Genomic DNA, 12662 nt, shown 5'->3' with positions numbered 1-12662 from the left:
AGAGACATCTCAAAATCTTTCTCTTTGCTGAGTTGATGCTGTTAGAATGGTTGCCTACGAAACTCCAGTGTGCTTACACCTGCTATCTTGAGCACGCACTTAAAGAATTAACAAAACCGTTCTCTGCTGTTGTCAGACCAGCAGAGGCCAGAAGAGAGCTGTTTTTAGAGAATACTGCCTGGGAAGTAGGGGATGAATAGGAAGGACTCTGATAAAAAAAAGTTTCTAGGATGAATAGGATATGAATCGGGAAACTTTGGTATAGTAAGGAAGGCTCAGTGGGTAAAAATGAGCTTTCAACACAGCTATTGTTGGAATAAGACAAATGGCAGAGGCAGTAATTCATGGTCTTAAAAAAAATATCAAACTTGGGGCGCCTGGGTGGCTCAGTCGTTAAGCGTCTGCCTTCGGCTCAGGTCATGATCCCAGGGTCCTGGAATCGAGTCCCATATCGGGCTCCCTGCTCCACGGGAAGCCTGCTTCTCCCTCTCCCACTCCCCCTGCTTGCGTTCCCTCTCTCGCTGTCTCTCTGTCAGATAAATAAATAAAATCTTTAAAAAAATAAAATAAAAAACTAATATACATCAGAATCACCTGAAAGGCTGTTACACCACAACTTTGGGCCCCACTCAAAGAAGGGAGGGGCCCAAAACTCAGATTTTCATGTGCTCCCAGGTGATGCTAATGCTGCTGGTACAAGGACCACAAGTACCTAATCATAGGTAGGATGCTTGATAAATAGAGATTCTTAGGTTCTTCCTGTGGGGATTTTGATTCAGGGGTAGCCTGAGGATTTATAAGCTTAAAAAGTTCCACAGGCACCAGGATGGTTCAGTCGGTCTCAGCTCAGGTCATGATCTTAGGATTGTGAGATCCAGCCCTGTATCGGGCTCCGAGCTTAGAGAGGAGTATGCTTGAGATTCTCTCCCTCTGCCCGTCCCCCCCCCCCACACGTGCTCTTGTGTGTGTGCGCTCTAAAATATATAAATCAATAAAATCTTTAAAAAAATAAAAAGTTCCAGATCATTAAGATGAGGCAAATCTAAGAAATTTTGCTTAGAACAACAGGGAAAATTAAGTAGAAAAATTTTAAGCTTCCAGCATCCCCTTGACTAAAAATATTTGAGCTAGGTAGTAGTGCATTAATTTAGGTAGAATTATCAGGTTAGCAATATATGTAAGATGATTTTGGGGGGCAGGGGTAGTCAGGTATCAGAGTCAAGTGTACAAGAAAAAAATTAAGTAATCTGTTATAATATTCTAAGCACAAAGAGCAGCTAGGCCAAGATGATGGCAATAGGAATGGGGGGAAAAATTTAAGCAACCACTTCATGGCTGTTACATACCAGAACTGTGGCAGCTGAGGATACAAAGATGAATATGATGCCTATCACCAACTCAGTGGTTATAAGGGACATTATGAAGTAAGAATCAATTGGATGAAGTCCCTCACTGGAAATGAGAAGAGACCCTTATTCCACATATTTATAATTGTAAAACTTTAAAAAACAGGGATGAATTCATCCATAATTCTGAAGTGAACTTTTTTTTTTTACACATTAAAGAATTTGGGACGCCTGGGTGGCTCAGTCATTAAGCATCTGCCTTCGGCTCAGGTCATGATCCCGGGGTCCTGGGATCAAGCCCCACATCGGGCTCCCTGCTCCGCGGGAAGCCTGCTTCTCCCTCTCCCACTCCCCCTCTTGTGTTCCCTCTCTCCCTGTGTCTCTCCGTCAAATAAATAAATAAAATATTAAAAAAAAAAAAAAGAATTCAGCAACAATGACATAGTAGATATTTACCCAAAAAAAATAATTTATTAAATCATAGCCAAAAAAAACACCCCACAAAACATAGGAATATTTTATAAGGCTGTAACAGTTCCTGATGCATTTCCCTAATATGTGTTACTTTCTCCTCAAGCTCAGGAGTACACATTATCATCCAGTTGGAGATTTGTTCAAGAGATCTGCCTTTTTTTTTTTCTTTTCTTTTATCCTTTATTCATTTATTTACTCATGCAATCATTCGTTCATGTTTACTGACTCTGGGCCCTTTTCAATGTCCATTAACATTTCCACCAAAGGCTGGCAGGACTAATAAAAGGTGAAACTCAGACCAACCTTAGACCATCAAACTATTTTGACAAGATATTTGGGAGAAAATGTGCCCTCAAAATATGAAGGATGGTTTGGATTTCCAGTGATCTAGGCAGTGGCCTAAAAACTTAAGTCAATAAGTTTGGGAAAACAGAGATACAGACAAGCTAGAGAAGGCCTCTAAATTTAACTTCGAGAAAGGTATTCAGGTTTCCAGGTAGGATCCGTTCAATAAAAATCATTCTTTAAATGCAGTAGAGATCAGCTGAAGCAATACCAGACAGAGATTCTAAGTTTCAAGGGAGAGGAGAACCTTGAAGAGGGGAGCTGAATTCACCTGACAGTGTTTCCGTGGGATAGGAGACTGAGCCCCCCAGGCTTCGCTTATCAGAGGGTTTCTACTGGGAAGCCAAGAACCCAGCGGAACCGCTAGTAGTCCCACAACACTGGAAGGACACTGGAAACTTGGGCCTCATTACAACTTTCCCCTCAAGATGTGTGTCAAATGTTGAAGTTCTACAGGATGGGAGGCTAAGAAGATGTAAAGCTCTTTTAGGGAAAATGATTAAAACGGTGTATTTTATTTATATTTTACCACAATGAAAAAATTGTAAAAACAGTTTTGATCAGACTCACTGTGCTAAGGAAACCAAGAATAAAGTTCAGGACTTGCCATAGAAAGGTGCCTGGTTAATGTCCCAGACTCTTAGTTGAAAGACCCGGAAGGCTATGACGTCAGCAGGGAGTTGGCTTGGGATTCTCTCTCCTCCCTCTGCCCTTCCCCCTACTTATGTGCACTCTCTCTCTCTCTCTCTCTGAAATAAATAAATCTTAAAAAAAAAAAAAAAAAAGGAAGATAAAGAAAAGAGCCTAAGAGACCTGGGACACATTGAAGAGCTGGAACGTATGTGTAATCGGACTCTCAGGAGAGAAAGGACAGAAGCCATAGTGTATTCTGTTGAGCCTTTTCCAAAACGAACAAAAGACATCAACCCGCAAATTCAAGAGCTCTTCAAATCTCAAGCAACAGACACGCAAATCCAACCACATCTGGCCACATAATGGTAAGCTGGTGGAGGTCCTGAGAAAAGTCCAAAAGCAGCTGGAGGAGGGAAAAATTCATTACCTTCAAATAAGTCACAATGAGATGACTGATTTCTTAAATTGGAATCCAGGTGACAGTGGGATGGCAACCTTAAATTGCTGACAGAAAATAATTGATAACTTAGAATTCGATGCTCAAAGTATCTTTCAAAAGTAAAAGAAAAAGACATTTTCAAAGAAAAGCTGAGAAAATTCATCACCAGCAGACTTGCACTAAAATACTATTCTAAGTCCTCAAGGTCAAACGAAAATGATTGCAAGCAAAAACATAGACATATAGGTAGGAATGAAGAGCGCTGGAAATGGTAAATATGGACTTAATATATTGATTGTCAGATATTTTATTAAGTGGATTGTTTTTTAAGAGACAGAGAGAGGTGGGGGAGGGACAGAGGGAGAGAATCTTAAGTGGGCTCCATGCTGGACACGGGGCTCCATCTCACCACCCTGAGATAATGACCTGAGCTGAAATCAAGAATTGGATGCTTAACCGACTGAGCCACCCAAGTGCCCCTATCAAAGTGGATTTTATAGAAGTTAGCACTAAGCTCAAGAAAATCACAGATACGACACAAAATGTCCTGCTGAGCATGCATTTGATGGACAGTTTCAAAGCAACACAGGTTAGGGGCACCTGGCTGGCTCAGTCGGTGAAACGTGCAACTCTTGATCTCAGGGTTGTAAGTGGGAGCCCGGGCTCCTTGCTCAGCGGGGAGCCTGCTTCTCCCTCGCCTGCCGCTCCCCCTGCTTGTGCGCGCTCTCTCTCCCTCTCTGACAAATAAATAAAATCTTTAAAATAAAATGAAATCTTTTTTAAAAAAAGTATCACAGGGTAAAAAGTGAATGCTAGAAATAACCTAATCTAATCCAACCTCTCATCATAAATAAATTGGGGGTACATGATTAGTTGTCTTTCTTTTATACAGATGAAGAGATAAATTTGGAGTTATAAATGACAGCTGCAATGTCATGCCAACTTCATTTAGTATAAAAGTTATTTTTGTATTTTGATTGCTCAGGGTCAAGATTACCTTGATCCACACAACACAGTTGGATCAAGTAAGTTATTGTCAATGGAAAACATTTTTAACATCTATCTTGTATCACATAAGACACTAATCTATTAAACTAATCCAGAATCTTGAAGAAGAGTAATAAAGCAATTTCAAGGCAAAGTTGAATCACTTATAATACCTAACAAGGGCTTATATTTCTTATCATAGATAAGAAAGCACATAAGTGGCCAAATCTTCCCCAAACTGTGTTCATTAATACTCACTTGTCTGATGGATTATACAGATGGTAGCAAATGCAACTGAGCCTTGCTTGCTATTTTTCAACATGTGTAGTACAGTTGTGATGTGTAATGTCTTAGTTGTGCAGTTTTCTGTGAGCTGACATAATAACCAGGCCAAATTTTTGTAAAGGCTTGTGTAAACTTTCTAATTGATTCCACATTTTTAAAAGAACTTCTAATACATGCACAGAGATAGTGGGGAAAGCTTTATTCTGAGTTGTCACAAAATTTGAGTTAATCTAGCAACACAAGTTAACTCCATGCTATCCAATTTATCAAAATTTTGTATATAACATGTTTGCATGTTTTTAATTACAGGCTTTTAATAGTTTTATTTTTTTAATCTTAATTTATTTATTTGACACAGAGAGAGAGAAACAGAGAGCACAAACAGAAGGAGTGGCAGGCAGAGGGCGAGGGAGAAGCAGGTTTCCCGCTGAGCAGGGAGCCCGATCCCAGGACCCTGGGATCATGACCTGAGCCAAAGGCAGACGCTTAACCAACTGAGCCACCCAGGAGCCCCTAAATGTGTTTTTAAAAAATAAAATCAGAATTAAACACTCAGGATCCTAAAATACTTGTATTCTTTTTGAAAACCATTGTTCCATTTTAATAACAGTTTTTAAAAAATTAATTAGGAGCACCTGGCTGGCTCATTTGGTAGAGTGTGCAACTTTTGCTCTCAGGATCATGAGTTCAAGCCCCACGTTGGGCAAGGAGCCTACATAAATAAATAAATAAACAAACAAACAAACAGGGGCACCTGGCTGGCTTAGTCGGTGGAGCATGTGACTCTTGATCTCAGAGTTGTAAGTCCAAGCCCTACGTTGTATGTAGAGATTACTTAAAAATAAAATCTTTTTAAAAATAAATAAAATACAATAATAATTTAATTAAAATAAGAATATCTGAAAGCAGAAATTCACACTGAAGAACTTATTACCAAAATGGTGAGGAAAATCACAACGTATCACCTCTTTTACTCAGAAGTCTAGGGTTCACTTGAGATCTTGCTTGTACCCTGAAGAGACATTCTCTCTTTCATTTTCTCATTCATTTAACAAGTATTTGGTAGGTGTCAATGTCCCTGTCATTGTTGTAGGGGCTGATGATTCAGCAGAGAACAAGTGAGAACAAATCCCTGCTCTCTCCAAGCTGCTTTCTAACAGGCGTTAGGGACTATTTTGAAAGGAACCGTCAGGAAAGGCCTCAGTAAGGCGATCAGAATGAAGTGAGGAGGGCACCTGGGTGGCTCAGTTGGTTAAGCGACTGCCTTCAGCTCAGGTCATGATCCTGGAGTCCCTGGATCGAGTCCCACATCGGGCTCCCTGCTCGGCAGGGAGTCTGCTTCTCCCTCTGACCCTCCTCCCTCTCGTGCTCTCTGTCTCTCATTCTCTCGCAAATAAATAAATAAAATCTTTAAAAAAAAAAAAAAAGAATGAAGTGAGGAACTGAGCCACAGGAATATCTAGGGGAAGAGTTTTCTGAACAGAACAGAGCATAAAGGCTGTAGGGGAGGAGCATTTGGCCTGAGGAGTCCTCGTTATCTGGAGCAGACAGATATTGGGGTATCTGCTGGGAAATACTGTCACAAAGGAAGGCAAGGACAAGATAATGTAGTGCTTTGTGCCCAGAAAGGACTAGATTTTTAGTCTAAGTGAGATGAGGAGCCACTAGGGGAGGGGATGTGATTTGACCTGACCTGTTTAAAAGGGTTATTCAAGCTGATGGGGGGAGAGGATGAGATAATAGGGGGGCAAAAGTGGGAGTGGGGATTATTGCAGCTGGTGGTGAGACATGGTGGTTCTTGAGACTTAGCAGTGGAGCTGAGCATCAGTAGGAGTCACTAGGTGACTTAAAAGGGTGGAAGGGAAATGAAGAGTCAAGGGTGGCTCCAGTGTTTCTAATTTACACAGCTAGGTGAAAACGGACAAGAGGCGGATTTGGGATGGCGTGACAGGAATTTGTCTTGGACAGGTTAACACTGAAATGTGTATCGGTCTTCCAAATAGAGGCACTGGGTATCTGGCTTTGAAGTTCAGGGAAGAGGCGAAGGTGGGAGATACCAGTTTGGGAGTCATCTACCTCCGGGCGCTATTGAAAGCAATTGAGGGGCACCTGGGTGGCTCAGTTGGTTAAGCGACTGCCTTCAGCTCAGGTCATGATCCCGGAGTCCTGGGATCGAGTCCCACGTCGGGCTCCTGGCTCAGCGGGGAGCCTGCTTCTCCCTCTGACCCTATCCCCTCTCATGCAGTTCCTCTCTCTCTCTCTCTCTCTCTCTCTCAAATAAATAAATAAATAAAATCTTTAAAAAAAAAAAAAAAGAAAGCAATTGACCTGCATGAGGTCACCAGGGTTTAGTTGAAGGTAGAAAAGAGAAGAGTCTGGGAAGCTTGGGTTAGATTAGGGATGTGTCAAACCATACCCACGGAAGAGTCTGTGTGGGGAGGATTACCTGCAGAGGCTTCTTCTGGTAACAGAGACACTAGATTACAGGGCATGATGGCAGGAATCCTGATGGTCCCTTAGGGCAGGTGGATAATTGTAATTATAGCCTTCTTGTTGTCCCTAGCTCTCAGGAAGTTTGTATTAGCAAGGGCAGGGGGGAAGGTGCGGGATGTTGGAAGTGGAGGGTGCTCTACCTGGGGCGGACTGAGCTTCCCAACCAGGAAGCATGAGAGCGCCACCAGTCCAAGGGTCAGGGTCGCTCCCCTATAGGTTGAAGTCGGGCCTTTCTAGATCACCAGAGGCAGCACCAGAATGCGATGGAAAGCAGGGAAGCTGTATGTCAGCTACCGCTTCTGTATCTGTGAGTTCCCTGCTAGACAAAAGGCGTGTCTGTGTGCAGTTGGGTCAGACGCCCTTGTTTGGGTGCATGTGCTAAGTGGCAGTCAAATACTGCTGATCTGGTAGCTCTTCTTTCTCCATGACATCCATGTGCGTGTCTATCTTTATTCTGATCTAGTATGTGCTGACATTACTGTTTGAATCTCAAGGAGCAATGGCGTTTCCTTTCCTTCCGAGTTCCCAAACAGGACCTTATCATGGGCCCCAAGTCCTGTCAGCTCACTGGAGAGGGTTTGTTGGGCAGCTCCAGGGATCCTCAGACAAACCTGACCATGAAATAAAAAACAATAATACAGCCAGGTAGTGATGTCAGGATGGGAGACACCTAAGACAAGCGTGGTGGCTTCTATACACACACAAACACACACACCAGCAAAAGGGAGATAAAGTCTTTTGGAATTGGATTCGTCTTTGTTCGCAAACCTTGGAGTCATGCTTCCTATTTTCTGATGCTTGTTCTTAAAACAGTTACTTGAACAACATTGAATTATCTTCATAAGTAGGGCCTTTCTGCACCCTCCACATGACCCTGCAATCAAACACCCTCCCCTCCTGTCTCCAACACAGCCTCTCCCACAGAACTGCAGAGTGAGGGTCAGACCAGTGACGCTGGTACCACGCCGAGGCCAGCAGGGGCGCATTGCGCTTCTGCACAAAGCCACACTAGGAGGAGGCAAGGGTTTACTCTTTCTGATCCCGTTCTGTTTTTTTAAATATGGAACATTTCACGAATTTGCGAGTCATCCTTGCACAGGACCCGTGCTAATCTTTTCTGTATCGTTCCAATTTTAGTATATGTGCTGCGAAGCCAGCACTCTGATCGCATTCTAAGACAACTTTGTGTCTAGATCCATTAAACTCACAAACGATACAGCAAAGATGCTCAAGGCCCAACACAGTGCCTTAAACATAGAAGGCTTTAATATATGTTTGTTGAATGAATGAGTGATGAATGAGTCTGAGAACCAGAAACATGGGTTCCTGCCCAGGTTCAGCCAACACTTCACCGTGTTACCTCTGTTGTCTCTTTGCCTCTTTGGGCTCGAGGTTCCTCATCTATAAAATGAGGATTGGACAATATGACCTTTGAGGTCCCACCCAGCTTCATCAGCTTCTCACAACTAGATAATTAGCGCCTCTCAGGAGGGCAGACTGGAAGGGGTTAAAAGCATGGCCAGCAGACCAGGCAATCCAGGACAGGAGTTCCAGCTTCGTCACTCAGAGTAGGACATGGCCAGTGCACTCAAGCTCTCGAGCTTTCCACACCTCCCAGTAACAAACTTATTATAAGGATTGAATCAGATGCTAGAGGAATTTCTTAGAGAGCGTGGTCCACAGTAACTATTTAATCATTGATAGATGTCGCCATTATTGTAGTGATGAATCAGAAAGAAGGCTTCTTGGAGAAGTCAGAACCTGAGCTGGAACAAGGTGGGGGAGGGAGTTTCATAAAGGAAAAGGAGTCATATGAGCAAAGGCCTGGAAGCAGTGGAACAGGAGGGGTGTTGCAGGTTGGGGTGGGGGCTGCAGGGAGAAGACAATTAACCAGGTTGGAGTGTCCAGTAGAGAAGTCACAGCCCATGGGGCACACACGAGTGCCTGCTAAGTCAGGATCTCTAAGTAAAATTGCACAAATGACACTAAAACTCTAATCCCCTGAAACCTCCCTACTTTCTAAATGTTCAAACTCTGGAGGAGGGATATAGAGCAAGTAACACTTGGCCATAGAGTCATTTCCTACACTGTCATTTTTTGAAAGTGAATTTAACTCCATACATTTTATTTCATAGATATTAATTGACCACTACTTATTTGCTCACAGTGAGTTCAGCAGAGACTAGAGGTAGACATGGAACAGGCTTCCCAGGCCCAGATGAAAACTAAAAGACCAAATCAGTACTTCTAGAACATTCTAGAACACCCACAAAGGGATTCTCCAAAACATGAGCAACCTGGTTTCGTATTCCAGGACTTGAAAGAGAAGTCGGTTTGACCAGCTCCAGATGCAGCACACAGAAGGCTGATAACTCAGCTGGTGGGTATGCATGGTGGGTACAAAGCATCTGCTTGGCAGTACCACCATCCTCCCAGCTTACTTCCTGGACACCCCATTTGTTCTAGACAAGAGGGGGAAGCCAGGTTAACCTGACACAGCTGCTGAATTACCCAAAGACGTTCCCTGGCACACCCCTTCTTCACTCTCTGCATAGAAAACACGTGAACAGGGGCGCCTGGGTGGCTCCATTTTTTAAGCTCAGGTCATGATCCCAGGGTCCTGGGATCGAGTCTTGCGTCCAGCTCCCTGCTCAGCGGGAAGCCTGCTTCTCCCTCTCCCACTCCCCCTGCTTGTATTCCCTCTCTCGCTGTCTCTCTCTGTCAAATACATAAATTAAAATCTTTAAAAAAAATTTTTTTAAATATAAAAAAAAGAAAGAAAGAAAACACATGAACGCCTCCTTAGTCAGGAGAATGGTATGGGGGGGAGACTTGCTCCCCAAAATACTAAAACATGACCTACTTAGTCATGTCCTAACATCAAGGGGAAGCAACGTGGAAATGTTAGAAATAGGATTATCTGTGAAATCAGCTGTGTAAACGGAGATGTCTATCATGGTTCTATTTGTCTTCTGACAATGTAAACATAGCATGTTTTGTATTCATTAGAAACTGAAATAAAAAACTGTGGCCTTCATCTCTTGAAGAGATAAACCACTGCTGTGTGAGCGTTGTCCCCCTCCTCTGCTTGTTTCATCATCCAATTCCTCTGTCTTTGTCTCAGCTGAGTGGAGAGAGCCTTGATATAACTTCAGGGACTCCAGAAATCACCCCATTTGCCTGTGACCCTAAGCTGAGATGCTCATCATCACAGAACTATTTCCTTATGTTAAGACATGCTACAGAATTCCAGGACTCTCCTATTAAAACGTGAGCATGCCTACCTACCACGCCGAACACTGTAATGGTCATTGTCACCTGGGCAGTGATTCATCTCTCAGGTAATCAGTTGCCATGTCGTTAAAGAAGAACAGGATCTTGGAGAAGGGTTTTCTGAAAAGAGAAATGTCGAAGAAGGAGAGAAGAGTCCAAGGCACCAAGTACTCCCCATGGAGTGGATAGACCAGGGAAGGCAGCAGAGTGGAGTTTAGAGCCCCCCGGGGTTTGTTCCTTTGGGGTCCTAGGGTTGTAAGTACCTGTAGTGAGCATAGCAAAAATGGTGGCTGCCTTGCTCTTCCCACCCTGTTTTTGTTTTTTGTTTTTTTGTTTTTTTTTAGAAAAAACAAGATTTGTTCCCACCCTGTTTTTTAAGCTATGCTACATGACATGGCCTCTTGAGTGGCCTCGGGCCGCAGGAAGCCCTGGGCACCTGGGATGCTAGGAAGAAGTCAGTAGAGAGACTGTTCCTAAGAAGAGGCAGGAGGGTGCCATGGCAGTTCCTGTCAGCTCCCAGTTTGGGTATTTCATCAGGGTAGAATTTGTGCTTGTCTGTGGGGTATTTTGATAGATATGCCCCCACTGTCCATGCTGCCCCATCAACCCTGGCAGGTTTGATGCTAAAAACAAAACCTGAGTAGCTCTACCTTTACTGGGAGTTTGTATGGGGTGACCCATAGCCCGAAGAGGGACCATTGACGCCACTTACTTAGTACTATTATTTTCATAATAATACTAAGACATCATTTGCCTTTTCCTCTGTGTTGACATTTTCACTGATAGCACAAAGCAATCGTAGGTACACCTGGTGCCTTAGCACAATCAAGGCAATAGTCATTGTATTCCCCACTGCCATGCACTGACAAGGAAAAGAAGACACTGCCACTTAAGAATGTCCTTGCTGTAGGTGTCTGGCTGACTCAGTTGGTAGAGCTCGCAACTCTTGATCTTGGGGTCGTGAGTTTGAGCCCCATGCTGGGTGTAGAGATTACTTAAAAATAAAATCTTTAGGGGCGCCTGGGTGGCTCAGTCGTTAAGCATCTGCCTTCGGCTCAGGTCATGATTCCAGGTCCTGGGATCGAGCCCCACATCGGGCTCCCTGTTCCGTGGGAAGCCTGCTTCTCCCTCTCCCACTCCCCCTGCTTGTGTTCCCTCTCTCGCTGTGTCTCTCGCTCTGTCAAATAAATAAATAAAATCTTTAAAAAAAATAAATAAAATAAAATAAAATAAAATCTTTAGGGGCACCTGGGTGGCTCAGTCTGTTGATGGTCCGGCTCTTGGTTTCAGGTCAGGTCATGATCCATGGGTTGTGGGATTGAGCCCCACATTGGGCTCCGTGCTCAGTGGGGAGTCTGATCATGAAACAAGGCAAAGTAAGACCCCTAGGGTCTGGCATATTGTAGGAACTAAGAGAAGAAGAAAGAGAAGAGAAGAGAAGGGAAGGGAAGGGAAGGGAAGGGAAGGGAAGGGAAGGGAAGGGAAGGGAAGGGAAGAAGAAAAGAGAAAATTTAGTCTTTCCTATAAAAAGATTTTGTTTCCAAGATATGAAGCTTCTCTATTAGTAGATCTAAAATCATAATCTTTTTAATGCTATATGGATCATCTGTTAGACAATTTCAAGACCTCTAAGAAAGGAAATCTCTTCGTAAGAGATTTTAGGAGCTAGAGGGCTATAAGTCTCAGGGTCATATGAGCTCCAGATTAATTCATCAACATGCCTAGTACCTGTTGTCTACTCTATAATTAGTATGGGGAGGTGGGAGGGAGGACTGTAAAGGGGGAAAAAATCTGTTTTAGGGGAAAATATGTAAATACATCTGAGCAGAAGTATAATGAAGAACATGATCTAAAGTGATATGAGGTTCTGAGAGACATGTGGCATCCTGTAATAGAACTGAGAGTTTGGGGACACCTGGCTGGCTCAGTGAGTAGAGCATGCAACTCTTGATCTCTAGGGTTGTGAGTCCAAGGCCCAGGTTGGGTGTAGAGATGACTTACAAATAAAATCTTAAAAAAAAAGAACCGAGAGTTTGGCCTGGAGTTTTCCCAGACTTAATGCTTTTTAAGGAGAGTGTTGTGCTTGTGATTCATGTTTTTTAATGAGATAATTGTAGATTCACATACGGTTGTGAGAAATAATACAGAGAGATCTCCTGGACCCTTCACCCAGTTTCCCCCAATGGTAACATCTTGCAAAACTGTAGCACAATATCACAATCAGGATATTACCTTTGATACCATCCACCCATCTTATTCAGATTTCTTCAGTCTTATCTGTACCCATTTGTGTGTGTGCATTTAATTCCATACAGTTTTATCACATGTTCGGGTGTCCACCACAGTCACCATGACAACCAATATTCTGTCTTCCATTTCTAAAGTTT

The 12662-nt window shown here is 43.2% G+C and overlaps 1 non-coding gene across 1 annotated transcript; it reads right to left on the bottom strand.

Moving 5' to 3' along the window:
- Positions 1-8056: 8056 nt before the first annotated feature.
- Positions 8057-8162, bottom strand: LOC118004839. The gene has a single exon (XR_004677716.1). It is a non-coding gene; the product is annotated as a U6 spliceosomal RNA (small nuclear RNA).
- Positions 8163-12662: the final 4500 nt, after the last annotated feature.

This window comes from Mirounga leonina, unplaced genomic scaffold (genome assembly GCF_011800145.1).
Source record: "Mirounga leonina isolate KUSES-001 unplaced genomic scaffold, KU_Mleo_1.0 Mir_93, whole genome shotgun sequence".
Classification (NCBI taxonomy): domain Eukaryota; kingdom Metazoa; phylum Chordata; class Mammalia; order Carnivora; family Phocidae; genus Mirounga; species Mirounga leonina.
The sequence above is the reverse complement of the archived record's forward strand: the minus strand, read 5'-3'. Positions and strand labels throughout refer to the sequence as shown.